The sequence below is a fragment of the Amblyomma mixtum genome, unplaced genomic scaffold (genome assembly GCF_055824585.1).
Source record: "Amblyomma mixtum isolate Tamu unplaced genomic scaffold, ASM5582458v1 scaffold_13, whole genome shotgun sequence".
NCBI lineage: Eukaryota > Metazoa > Arthropoda > Arachnida > Ixodida > Ixodidae > Amblyomma > Amblyomma mixtum.
In genome coordinates, this window is record NW_028317662.1 from 1,013,577 (window position 1) to 1,027,006 (window position 13,430).

A 13,430-nucleotide genomic window follows, 5' to 3' on the forward strand; every position below is an offset into this window, starting at 1 on the left:
GAGGTATGACTCGACTTCAGTTCTCGTGGTGAAACGCAGGTATTTGCAGCCGCTGAAAACGGAGGCATCAGTGTACTAGCCTATCCAAGAACCGTGCCGGTGGTTTTAGGAATTCACCCGTGGTCCCTGGCTTCGCATCCTTACTGGGCTTTATCCATGTGAGCGACTGTGCCGTACCGACGCGGACAGGAAAGCGGACGTGTAAAGTAGTTCTCTTTCTTGCGCAGCGGGGGATGTCCGCGATGACGAGACCATCTAGGTGAAGCAGAGGTAGTCTCCGTCGCTTCATGGAAAGGCAGGCGTCTGTTCTGGCTAGCCTGACTCGTTGGCAATGAAGTCCAGGTAAGTGGCTGGTTTCTTCGCTGGCTTCATCCCCGCAACAGCATAAGGCATGGTTGGCCAGGACCTCAACGAGGCAAGCGTATTTGGCCTCGATGATCTGAAGCCGTGCCCAGCATGAACGCCCAACAAGTGCGGTACAATCTCTCTATTGAGGCCTCATGCACATGGACATTTCAGTTACTGTTATTTTCTCATTTTCTGCATACTATTCAGGATTCATAACTGATAGCGCTGTTCTGCATCTAATTTAAAATTCTGCCATAACTTTAAGTATCTCCTTCGTTTATCCGTTTTGCTGAGATCAAAGTATTACATAGCTGCATCATGAGCCATACTGGTGCTTGCTGTTCATTTAAGTTACATGAAAATGCAGTTCACTAGATCTGCTCTATTGTTCTTAATTACTCCACTCTCATGTTTGCGATCTCAACGGTATATCTGTCTACAGAAGTTGAATAACGTTACGTTTGCAATGCTTCTCTGTCTAACGAAACAGTTCATCGCATCGCAGGTTTAGTTAGTTTTATTTAAAATAGGTTAAAGCTCACGCTCGCTTCTTCTGCTTTCGTTCGTACTCATTCACTGTGAACCACCACCCTGTATATTTAGCAAAGCAATCCCCTAAGAAGATTGGAGATTACTAAGGTGCTCTTCTGCACTACCGACCACATTTTACTTTTCTATAAAAATCTGCTGAAAACTTTTCTACACCTTGTGGTTGGCACAAGATGGCCTTAGCTGCCCATGTGCCATTAAACCGAACACAAACACAAACACATAACGTGCTCTTTCTTAACATTACCAGCCAAAACTTCCCAATAAAATTCTCTGAATGCACCCTGTAGACTCTCAGTGAATGTCCACGGGGAGATCAAATCTGCCTGCTTGACGTGCATACCATTTTGTATTTTATGTGTTTCCCTGTGAAGGACTATTCGTGCGGCAAAACCCGAGCAGCTTCTTTCGAGTCCATCTGCATACCCTTTTGTTCACTGTACTTGCTCAGCCCTTCCTTGTCTCTACATATTTCGGCTGAATGAGTTTGTTTTTCATACTTTGTGATAAGTACAGCCTTTGTCAGAAGCTAGGAGCCCAGGGGGTTTTCTTCTGAGCCTCACTGTGTGGTCCGTGATGCAGCTCCAGCGCTCCAAAGTTCCTCTGGGTAAGAAGATTTCCGGTTCTGCCTCCTTCAATGGGTAGGACTTCCCAGAATTCTTCAGGAGTCCCATTGCAAGGCTAAGGAGTACACCCTCTGGGCTCTAAACTTTTGACAAAGACTGTACATGGAGGAATGCATTAAATCTGTGCACAATTTTATCGCATGCATTATGGCATCAATGCACTATCTTTCACCTTCTCCTAGGGCTCGCCTCATGTTGCTTGTGTGAAGTCTATTGTTCACAAGATTAGAGTGGCGATTACCATAAAAAATAACGTCTTATCAACAGATAACAGGCTTCCCTCTGCACTTTTCAACTCCTTGATATTCCCTCTTTTATGAACTTAGGTATTCTTAGTTTACTTTATAGCTTCCGGTACGCAGGACGTCGTAAACCATTCTGTATCCTTACTGTGTCTAGCGAAACTACATCCGCTGCAGATGAAACGCCTGTCCTGTATACATCGATTTCACTCAATCTTCTGCTTGCAGCACCAGACTCATAACTTCATGCGCCTATCTGACTCTGCCGCCCCCTACTGCGCTTGCATACGTTTGGAACCACTGTGATACCCGTAAGGACAATCATAATTTCACCTTCGCACTACACGTGCTGTCCTTGCCCACTTCTCGATTTCGATTGGGATATAATAACATCGCGCTTCTGCCTCGACCAAATCTGCTCTCTTCCCGTCTTTAACCAAACATTTTCTTTTCCATGGCTAGCTGCAATATGGTCACTTAAGGCCGAACACTCTTCGCTAGTCTCCACGGTTGCCCCATAGCTACATGTTGGTAAGATGCTGGTGTGTTATGTATCTTTCACGTGGGGCGCACCGGTCACTTGATATTTTTCACTTGAGCGTTCAAGCCAAACGCACTCCGTCCCAGTCTCATTCTCGAGGTTTCTACACTTTCATAGCTAGTAGCAGCGGTCACTACACAAGCTAATTAGGAGCATTTTTTTGTCGATTTAAAAATCGTCGCTGCTGCCATAAAGTGTTTACCTCTGTCGGAACTGCTGGGAATTACTTTGGTTTTTCGGATAATATATTTAAACGCATCGTTTAGATTTGCTTTTGCTGGGTCTCAGCAATGCTGTGCGATTCGTCTCGTGTGTTTTTAGCACAGCGTTGGTATCAGAAATTTGTACGTTACAATGGTGTCCTCCAAGAACTTTTGTCCTGCAATCATGCTATTCAAGTGTTCAGCATTCCAGCGTTAGTGATAGGAATTTTACAGTTTGTTTTTGCAGTGCTATGATCGCTTTGAGACCTATATATATCGGCTCCTCTCCCCTACGGATGCCTCTTGTTCGTAATGAAAATTGCTACTTATTTAAGCAAGGCCTGCATGGCTGCTCATGTTTTAGATGGAGCCAAATGCTGCACCAGGAACTATGAACGTTACATAGCCACCTGCTCCAGGCGATGACGCACGAGTCTAAGTTGTTGACGTGTCTCAGAGCTTCATGCACATGAATGTCTCTTGCTGCACAACCGTCTCCCTGCCTTACGGGATAATTATGCTGGGGCCGGCAGTGTCGTGTTGCACCAGCCGTGCATACGAGATTGATGGGAACATGAACGGTGGAAACATGATTGCAGGCGCAAAATCAATCGGTTTTCACAGGGCTTAAAGCAAAGCAAGGACGTCTATACTAGGTCTAACCAAAAGCTGTCTGGGGAAGTGTCAGCTGGAAAACATTAATCTGAATATCGTGACAACTGGCATCCTTGATAGGATTTTTGGATACAGGGAATGTTAGCTGCCCATGGGCCGATCAGGCTTCAGTAACACTGAATGATAACTGCACTTTTGCGTCTTATAGGAGACAATGCGTTTAACTAGGTAAAGAAATAAAATGCTGTATGTGTGATGTGCACCGTGGCTGAGCTAATCACTTATCGGCTTTTTGTGCGACAAGCATTTAGAGCGAAAGGCTTGTTATTAAGTGTGGGTTTTGCGCTGGGTGGTCACGGCAGGCAATCGAATTTAAGCAAAGGGGCCGGCTCACATCAACTACTTTGAGTCCGTGCAGCAGTGCGCACTGAGGTCCTGACCAGCTAGCGGCACTTCTCTACCAAGAAGGATAGAGAAGCAAAGTGTTTTTAGTCGTGGCCAGGATTCAATGCTCTCAGATTATATGATTGCTTCGCCTATCCCTGTACGGCAGCTGTACGGTGTCATAAATAGCCTTCGAATGGCACCTAACTTCTCGCTATGCTCCACAAAAGATTGGTAGTCTGGGCTTCTATTTACTTAGTCTAGCTTTACGAGCTTTCTGCTCTTGCACCCGCCCAAGCGTGTGGCCCTAAGAAGTGTTTGTTGAGTTTTGTTGAGCATTGCTACTTTGCTTATCAACTGGTCGTGGCAATCCAGTTTCCAAAACTGCTTGTAAACTCAGAAACAGCACTTGCATGCGGTCCCTCATAACTACAGAGTCATGTATAAACAGATGCCATTTTGAGCAATAAAGCTAGGACAGGAGAAAATATACCTGCGACTTCGACTTTGCCGTTTCATTTCATGGAGCTCGCAAAGTGGCATAAAATGCGGCGTTGTAGTAATATACTTTTCAGAAGCACCCATGCGGTTGACAACAATTGCTTCAGCATGAAAGCCAAAACAAAGGTACGTATATATGGCATTCCAATTTCCCTTTGATTTACAGCTAGCGTCAGAGATAAACTGCATTCAAACAGTATTTATGCATTGTCAAGAACTTAGGGACGCTATATCTGCTAGCACCGACGACAGGTTCTACGCCACCAAAGATCCTAAGTGTTTTTTTCAATAGGCAACGATTCGATTAGAAGCTTGCCACAAAAGAAGCCTGAGGTAAACTGCTTGATGCTTGTCTTCATCACTATTTCCTTTAGGCCTTTCCAGACGCCTAAACTGATGGTTAGAGCTTGACAGTGACGCCTTAATGCATGTCTATGACTGACCCGAATGGAAAAGCAAATAAATTTCAAGGTTTATTCTCTGCTAGGCTGGTATCCTTTCTTTTTTTTCTGATTGTAGAATTCGGCCAAGGTGAATGGAACAGCTGGAGCTTTTGCGTTGTAGTTACATTTGCCTCTGCACCTCGAAGCATATGGGAACAAAAAGCACCTTCGCTAAGAAAACACTGCACATTTTCTCAGCTTAAAATTACTTCCTATAGACCATGTTGAAGGAATTAGCGACCTCCGATAAATGTTCCTAAATTTTTTGAGTCAGTTTTAGAGCCACGTTGTAGGCACAGTTTTACTGGCAGTATGGAGCAAGGCCTCTTTTTTGTACAAAGAAAAAAAATGGGAGAGGTCACATATTCCCATTCTTGTTTTGCAGTCTCAGATGTGCAAATCAGGCCGTACTTTTTAGAACATCCTCTAATGGTGATCACTCGCTAGGCAGACCGTTTCGTGTATATTCACTGCATTGCCTCACAGTATGCGCCTAGCAGATGAGCATACTTGCTACTTTTTATTGAGTGCAAATCTAGAGAGCTCCCGGCCAAGAAACGTTACGAAGTGTTATCTGAATGTCTTCGGCCACAGCAATTATCAGCAAGAGATGTCGTGAGGCTAGTTGGCTTGATACTTGTATTGCCATGAAATGTTCTGCGCAAAAAAAAGACGACACGAAGACAAAAGAGACGATAGGACAAGCGCTCGTCCTGTCGTGTCGTCTGTCTTCGTGTCGTCACTTTTGTGCATAACCTTTCATGGAATTACCAGCGATGATCATTGTGTAAAACTGCAGTGCTACATGCCTATTTTAAATCATGAACTGAAGCGTGTTACTTTTTTTGTACGAAGTATGCACATTTCTTACACTGTAGGCATTCGCCATGCCTATATTACCTCCCTCAAAACTGGAGACTAAATCGGTTTAGTCAATAGATATACTGATGACATATAGTGAAACAGCATTGCCAAGAAGAGCACAGCTGCTGGTATACGACACTGAAATTATTAATGCGCAAGCATGGTAGCTTGTTTTTTCCGTACCTAAAACCAGCTGAGTTTACAAAACATGTCTCCAAGGTGTAATTGGTTAGTCTTCAAAAAGTACATGTAGTTAACCAAATCAGCTTTCCCGTAGAAACAGCACCTGAGAGTGGTGAATACTTATATCAGATTTCTCGCATTTATCGTGTGTTTCTGTGAAACCGGCGAATAGTAAACATAGATGTTTCTTTATATACCGATGGCTTGAGAAGTTTAGCAACACTATCTCTGGGAAGCGCCAAGAAACATGTGGTTCGGTTTATATATCTGACTCTTCAGCATAAATTCTAAGCATATCCTTTTAGTGTTCGCAGTCTGGTGGAAAGTTTCCCTCGATATTCGCTCTCCTAACGAAAGCGGCGCGAACTTTTAGGTTTTTCAAGACATATTACGACTCATCCCATTGTCACGATAATTACTAGTTTTCTGTGGTGCAGCAAATAAAATCGGCTGACCGCAATGTGGCCGCAGACACACGGGCAACCAGGAACCACTCGGTGGGCTACGTTCAAAATTAAGCTCAAGTGACTGGGATACTTATGGTCAAAATTGAACTGCAGTATAAAGTCTGAACATAGAACCGCTACGAATAGCGGCCAGCACTGGTCAAATGATTCCTCGCCACTTTGAGTTTACTGTTATTTGAACATTTTCCTTGCACCAGTCTATATTCGTTCTCCTTGAAGCTTCTCTATTCCCACGTCAACATATTCACGCATAAAAATATTTAAAAAAAAACGTTCGGAATACGTGTTTAAATAAACCTGCTTTTCTAGCTTTTGTGGAGTCACGGTCTTGCTCGGTAAAAATATTTTTTCTGGCTTTATGCCAGAGCAGAGTTTTCACGGCTCAGGCAGCTGCGTAATTCCAGAAGTTTAATAGTGGTTTGGGCTGTTGGCTAGAAAACGAAAAAATATAACGCCGCTCAATGCCTGCAAAACATATGCGATGCGCACGTGCTGAAATGCGGGCGCTGTGTCGTGACACAGGGTGGAAAATTTGCGCAGTTGTTTTTTTGCATACTGCGTCGCAGTTTCGAGTGTACTCGTCAGAATTTAAAGCTTCATCTTTAGTTCAGATTGTAAAATATTACATTGGAATTCATTAATGTAGCACTGGATTAGTTAGAGTGGTGACGTTTCCGCAGCCGTCGAAAAGAATACACCTTACCTCGTTATTTCGTACCTTGTCACTTTTTAGAACCATGTGAGCGCAATAAAATGCTTTAAGAACAGCAGCACAGCCCTAGATTCCGTGTAAACTTCATAATTACTGCTCATTTTTTCACTGAAAGATTATGTTATATTTTATTTTTCATCGAGACGAGCTTTGATGCAGCTCAGCCGGAATTTGCAGACTGTCACTTGGGTGAAAGTGTTTACAAAGCAAATGCCCCTGTAAGAGGACAGCGTTTTTCTCTTCAGCGCAAGATACATCATCTGATCATTTGCACTCTCCTCTCACTTTTACGTGCAGTGTTGTCTATGCTTTGTTCCAGACAGCAAGGGCAAGTTTCGCTGCGTGCGGTGGTTGCACGAAATATGGCAGTAGATTTCTTCGCTCAAAATGAAGAAACAATAAAGTTCTTCGGCGTCCATAAATGACGGAGAAGTGTAGAAAACCAAAACATAAATTGAAAGAGAAGCGTAGAAAACCGTTTACTTTGTTGTAAAGACTTGCTTTACAACAAAGAAGCAAAGCGGCCTCTAAGAAACGAAATAAATGTTGTTAAATGCATGTAAAAAGCATGTTCCAGAATGGAGGAGATAATTAGTAGTATGCGCTGCCTCCTTTCTTTATCTGAGCATGGCTTGGCTTACAGTGCCTGATTTGTGGTCAAATGTTTGTTGTCACGAAGCAATAATTTCAGACAATTTTCATGAATCAATCACGCGACGCCAACTAAAGCAAAGCAGGTAGACTAAACACTTGGCAAATTTTCCCCTGCGATAACTCATTTCTTGAGCTGATATTTTCGGTGTCTCAATGATAATGGTTGCTGGTTAACACGGACATGTTTGAGATAGTAAGCTCGACTGAGATTGTTTAGAGCGACCAACATTTAACGAAAAGACTATTCTAAGATCCCTTGGACAACACACTAAGGCGAACGTCTTAAGGCAAGACGCAATCTTTCCCACATATTACGATCCTTTGCGTCCGATCATACTGCGGTAAAAAGAAAACTTTTTGCATCTCTATGTGAAAAACTGGATCTTAATTAGGGACACAACAACAGTGCAGCGCCGTATTCCAGCATTTTCTACCTCCGGAAGATTGCCTCAATGCTTCGCGCTGCGTGCTTAAAAAGTATCTCCTTGAGCAACACGATCCAAATTTCCTTCTGTATACATCTTCGTTTCCAACTGCTTTTCGCAAAGATTTTGAAGCCTGGGGTTACATTGTTAACAAAGATTATCCCCCGTGAAACATTCAAGAGTTTAAAGTATTTTCGTATCCTTTCAGGCACAACAATGAACAATGGGCACAATCTAAGAGTATGAGAACCTGATGTTTGTTGCTTGAATTGTTGGTAGAATTGTCCTTGATGTTCTTCTGTTCTCGCAGAAGAATTAGATCGCTGATCTGGCTAGCTAAAATTGTGACGTCCCTCCGCATCACCTCATGTCTGTAGACTTAAGCAGTTTTTGTAGAGCGGACCAGCACTCTTAACATCATATAAGGGAGTGTAAGTATCATTTGTATATCCGCGCCTCAAAATGAGAACAAAAGTTGTGACAGCGGATAATATTATGGTTTACAAGTAATCTAGATATAGCCATGCCTAAGAGTTCGAGGTTTTTTCTATGTTCGTAAGACGAAGAAAAGCTCACTAGCCACCACTTTCATTTGCTCGTTTGCCGTCCCATTTATAGTGAGGTTTGAAAGAACATTCTATTTCGATAAAATTATCCCCTCCTCGTTCCGCTAGTGATACTGCGCATACAATTAGATACGCGAAGGAAATATTCATGACGACATTAAAAAGTTGGAAGATTCTAGCCTACCAAAAAGAGTGGAATCGCATAGAATTAAATGTCCCCTGAGCGCAAGCGCTCATTCTCTTTTATAGATTCACAGATCATCGGGAGTACTAATGCACAGATAGCACAGATCTGCCATTTAAGTATGAGCCAAGCATTGCACCGCTGAGGAATGTTAGCTCGTCCCGAGCTCCGTAAAGCTGGTTTGTGCACAGATACTTCTTCTGGAGAACGTGTAAACAAATCAGCAATTGCTCAGTGGCACGGTGGACCGGTCGCAATTCAAATGAACTTTTTTGAAATAATTGCATTGCCTCCTGGCATGGTGGTCAGGTTGCCCGCTACCCGACGGGCAGGTTGGCTCCGGAGCAAAATAGCAGACGGTCCACATGCTTTTTCAAAAACACGGATGGACGAACGTCGGCTTTTCTCGTAAATTGAAAGGCTTTCTGAAAATCACGGAAATAGGGCTGCAATTTCTGTTCGCTGACCTGCTACGGCTTGAATTTAGAAAAGTTTTCATTTGAACCCGAGCTTAACCAATTGCTATTGGCGCAATAACTGCTTTTATTCTTCATGACATACGGTCAATAAATGCACAAAAAAGGGATGCAAAAGTGACTAAATTCTGGAATTCTTGTCATTCGGTAGAGATCGCGAGGTGAAATATTTAGAGAGATGTATACACCTAGATGGCACAACATTCACCGTTGTTTTCTAGCTTGTTTCAAGAGAAGGTTAGTGTATTATTCCCCAGTGCCCACTACATAGCAATGTGCTGCATATTACTGATTTGCTAAAACTCAACTTCAATGTGCTCTTTCCGGTGTCTCTGATAACGACCAAATATATCACGCCACTTGGAGACAAGAAAAAGGCACCCAGATTTTATAGCGGTGAACGTTATCAAAGTTATGGATGCTCCCCTTGCAAGCTGCCGCCTACTAATGCGCCCATCGAGTAGCGCAATCAACGCAGATCGTCGAAGACGAAGCTCTAGTGGGCAAAGTGTGAGCGACGAAAAACATGTCATTTCAAAATGCGCCTTTGCTGGATATTGTTATTTCTCGGCGTAGTCTCTACATGATATGTTGCGCGGCGCAAACACGACGCTTGTACTCGCTGGTCAGAGCTCTACCGTAGATGCCACTTGCTCGTTCGCCCTTGCTCATGTCGGCATTGCTGAGTGTGCCACTCTAGTGGCACTACGCTGGCGACCACACTGCAGGCGGTAAATCCGGAGCGCAACTCCTTCTCCGGCATTCATGTTAATAAAACGTACCGGAGCATGACATCTCCACACCATCGCCCACCTTCAATGTATCGAAATTGGCACCTGGTAGCTGCAGTTCAAAGCCTCTTGTTTCTGATCGACATCACGCACCAAGACTAATAGCCCGACTTGCTGCTCTGCGCGCGCTTCTGCGCTAACTGTTTGCAAGGATTCGATTTACAACGTCTAAGCTCCGCGACATGCAACAGCCACTACGAAGCAAGTTACAGTCTTCCAGTAACTGCGGCCATTACACGCAACATCTACAGGCGCACACACTCAGCTACCCTCTCTTTTCTATTTGGCTTCCAAGCTCCCTGAGCTGGAACCTCAGGGTACTTATACTTCATCCCTTTAGATAGCTTCACAAAGTATAATTCCCCAAACTGGCCAGACCTCTCCAAACGGCCTCCGAAGCAGGACCGACCATTCAATGTGCAGCACTACTCACCGCTATATTCTAAGTATGGTACTTCGTAAGTCTACCAAAGCTGCTCCTTGCCATCGCGACCTGTAATTCTAAGCTTTCTTTCTCGAGAATCTAGTCCACCTCGAGTCGCGACGTTGCTGCAGCTAGTGAGCTGATAGGATGTGCACACCTTAAAGGTTAACACTCATAGGCGGCCCTGCACCTCGGCTGGTCGTCAGGTCAGCAGCGGCTTTCGCCAACCTAACTTCGGCCTCATAGCAACCAGAAGCAACACTACCAACCTCTAACACGTGCGGTTGTATGTTCTAAAATGCTTGAATGATGCGTCCAAAGTGCGCCGCCTGCCGTTTACCATTTTGCTTTAGGCCAGTGGGGCGCGTATAGCTGAGCCTGGTGTCGTCGACGAGCAAGCACCCAGAACACGCAATCCTGAACACCTCGTTAACTACCACAATATGCTACTGACCCCTTCTATTCCTTCTTGTGAAGACTGTTATTCACGCTTCAGCTGCCCCTCTCAGCGAGGCGTGTTTCCTCCTTTCTAAGCAATGCATTCTGAGTACCACTCATTGTACATACGTACACTTTGTCTCCATCTCACCCCGCTTGCTGTTGGAACGCGTTGGCCTCAGTGTTTTAGCCTGCGCAGACCACCTGAATATTGTCCATTTAACCGACAGCTTAGAACTGGACTGTTTTTTGTGCTGCAACTTTCCACGCTCACTCATCTTGGCTCATTATCGTATAGGTCTCCGCGAAGGACCCCAATGCTGCAACTCGCGTGGTGTTTCAGATACAGCCTGTCGGCTACAAATATTCCGAAGTAAGAGCACGCGGCTCGAGTGGCGCAATAATTTTGTGACTTCGAAATCTGTCGCTGTTGGAGCTGGTTCTTCCTTGCCGCCGCCGCTGTGACAGGCCTAAATTTCGACAATGTCCTACAGGATTTTGGCCGACGTAATATTTCAACTCAATGTCCGGGAACTGCGAGTTACTCAAAACCAGGGGACACTGCCCAAAGTGCGCCAACCTCCAAAGAAGGAAGAATGTGAAAAAAACTGCATCATGAAATAATGCCATGCTTTCTGCATGCGCTCCTTAGTGTTTCGTAAAGCCCAAACGTAGGGGAAGCCTTAATAAATAAAAGACAAAAAATAAAACCTTTTCAAAGAGTCGTTGGTCTGATAGATTGAGGTGCTGCTGCGCCGAAACGATGGCGCTTGTGATCAGTTGAAGGCGATACCGAGCGCCTGATCGGCATTCTTTATGGGGGATGGTATGAAAACGTGCCAGTGACCGAGAGCCTTGATAACCTGCATTCAGGTGAGTACACGCACTACCTTACAACTTGGCTAAGGACATCGTCGAACCATGGCGACGTCTTCGGGACTTCTCCAATAAATAAAGAAACCTAGTCTTCAGTTGGCTTCAGTGCTCAGAGCTACTCATGATAGCCTTCAAAAAGAATTGGAGAACTGCACTGGTAAAACTCTCCATCTCCAGGAAACTGAATACAGAGATCCTCCTTGCATACTCGTCCACTTCTCTCCAGAAGGTTCCTGAGGAATAACATGACTGGAGGCCCATGTACTGTGGAGGCCCATGTTCTGGAGGCCCATGTACTGTGCGATGTCAATGCAAGTTAAAGAACCCGAGGTCGTCGAAATTTCCGGAGGCCTTCTTTACGGCGTCTCTCACAGCCTGAGTCGCTTTGGTACGTTAAACCCCCATTCACCGTCTGGCTAGTACTCAGTGTACTGAACCGTGATTAAAACGCGTGTACAGTAATTTTTTGTAGTCATCCTATAAGGACGCGTTTGGCCGCAATACAGTAGACTGTTTTTGAGCTGTGACATACTTAAAGAGATCTTGTTTAGAATAAGTAGACACTTCCTTGGTTTACTTCATGGAGGTCAGAAGCAGTTTTTTTCCTTGTTTGCGCTTTAACTGTACACTGACCCCACTTAGTATTACACATGTCTTAGAATGCATAGCCAAAAAGACTTTCCGGCAACGATAGAGAGACTGCAAAATTAGGTAAAGTAGTGTTTTTAAAAACCTTAAAAAAAGTCGGGCTACTCGCAGTTCATGAAATTTCCAAATATAAATGAAGAATGGCTCTCTCTTCAATCGATAGTGTTAAAAAAAGGATCAAGTTCTTTCCTATTGCAGAAGCGTTGCTTGATATAGCAGTACCGTGCATTTTTAGCACTTCTAGAAAGAGCTTGAGAAGTTCTACGTGAGCAAGTTCTATACGTATTTTTTGCAGTATTATGAAGCCAACTTGATATTTTCCCAAATAACGTATACATGTGGTCACGTTGTCGGACTTAGACAACGCAAGCAGGCGTGTATCGTGTGTCTACTTGAAAGGTTACCTTTGCGCCATTTATACTGTATGTCGCATTCGTGCCAAGCCCATCAGTTTCCGACCATTCTTCCGACCATAGTCTTCTATTGGTCCGACAGCTCCTCTAGGATTCGCTAAAGTGCCATAGGAAGTGCACTAACGGAAAATATGATATCTAAAGACGACAGTTAACTTTGTCGTCAGTATGCAGAAAACGGCTTCTTTACGAAAGCATGGGAGTAATCTGCATAGTCATAAAATAACTACAAAGGTTTAAGTGGCGATGAGAGACTGTACAGAGGCAGGCTAGGCATATTTCCGAAGTGATCAGAACACAACTGAGAGAATATCGCTCATTACATTTCAGACTGTGTTTGATGCACCGAAATTGATGCCTGGTGTCATATTGTGTTTATTCGTTTAGTTTATCATGTGTTTCAGAGCAATGCTGACTATTAACAACACAATAAAAGAAAACTATGAGCATGAATAGGGAATGAATTAACGTGAATAATTTTGAACTTAAATAAAAGGCAAGACTAACAACTATACGCTCCATTTGCTTCATTTCTTTTAATGCCTCGCGAGAGAAATGGCTGCAATAAAGCGTGCGCTGAAAAGATATGGCACAAACGACAGATTAGTGTGATACTGTGAAATAGAATTGTGTGAACTTCAAAAAAAAATTGCCCTCTTTGTACGTCGCATAAGCAAATCAATTCGCGACGCGAAACACACCATGTGTCATGGTCCACAGTAGTAAGAACGAAGCCCAGTGTTTGCCCGACCGACTTGAAAACTATGGTTGCGGCCCGATATAGAGAACAACTGAAGAGTTTACAGACCATGACTACGAGAGAGGTCGCTATTACTGTGCTCCGATGGCGTTATCAG

The 13,430-nt window shown here is 44.0% G+C and overlaps 1 long non-coding RNA gene across 1 annotated transcript in view; it reads left to right on the plus strand.

Annotated features, from left to right (window-relative positions):
• The first annotated feature begins 239 nt into the window (after positions 1-239).
• LOC149324848 (uncharacterized) overlaps positions 240-13,430 on the plus strand; it is a 41,440-nt gene continuing 28,249 nt past the window's right edge. The window contains exon 1 of the long non-coding RNA XR_016286650.1: positions 240-342. This is a non-coding gene — a long non-coding RNA (uncharacterized LOC149324848). The remainder of the gene's footprint in view (positions 343-13,430) is intronic.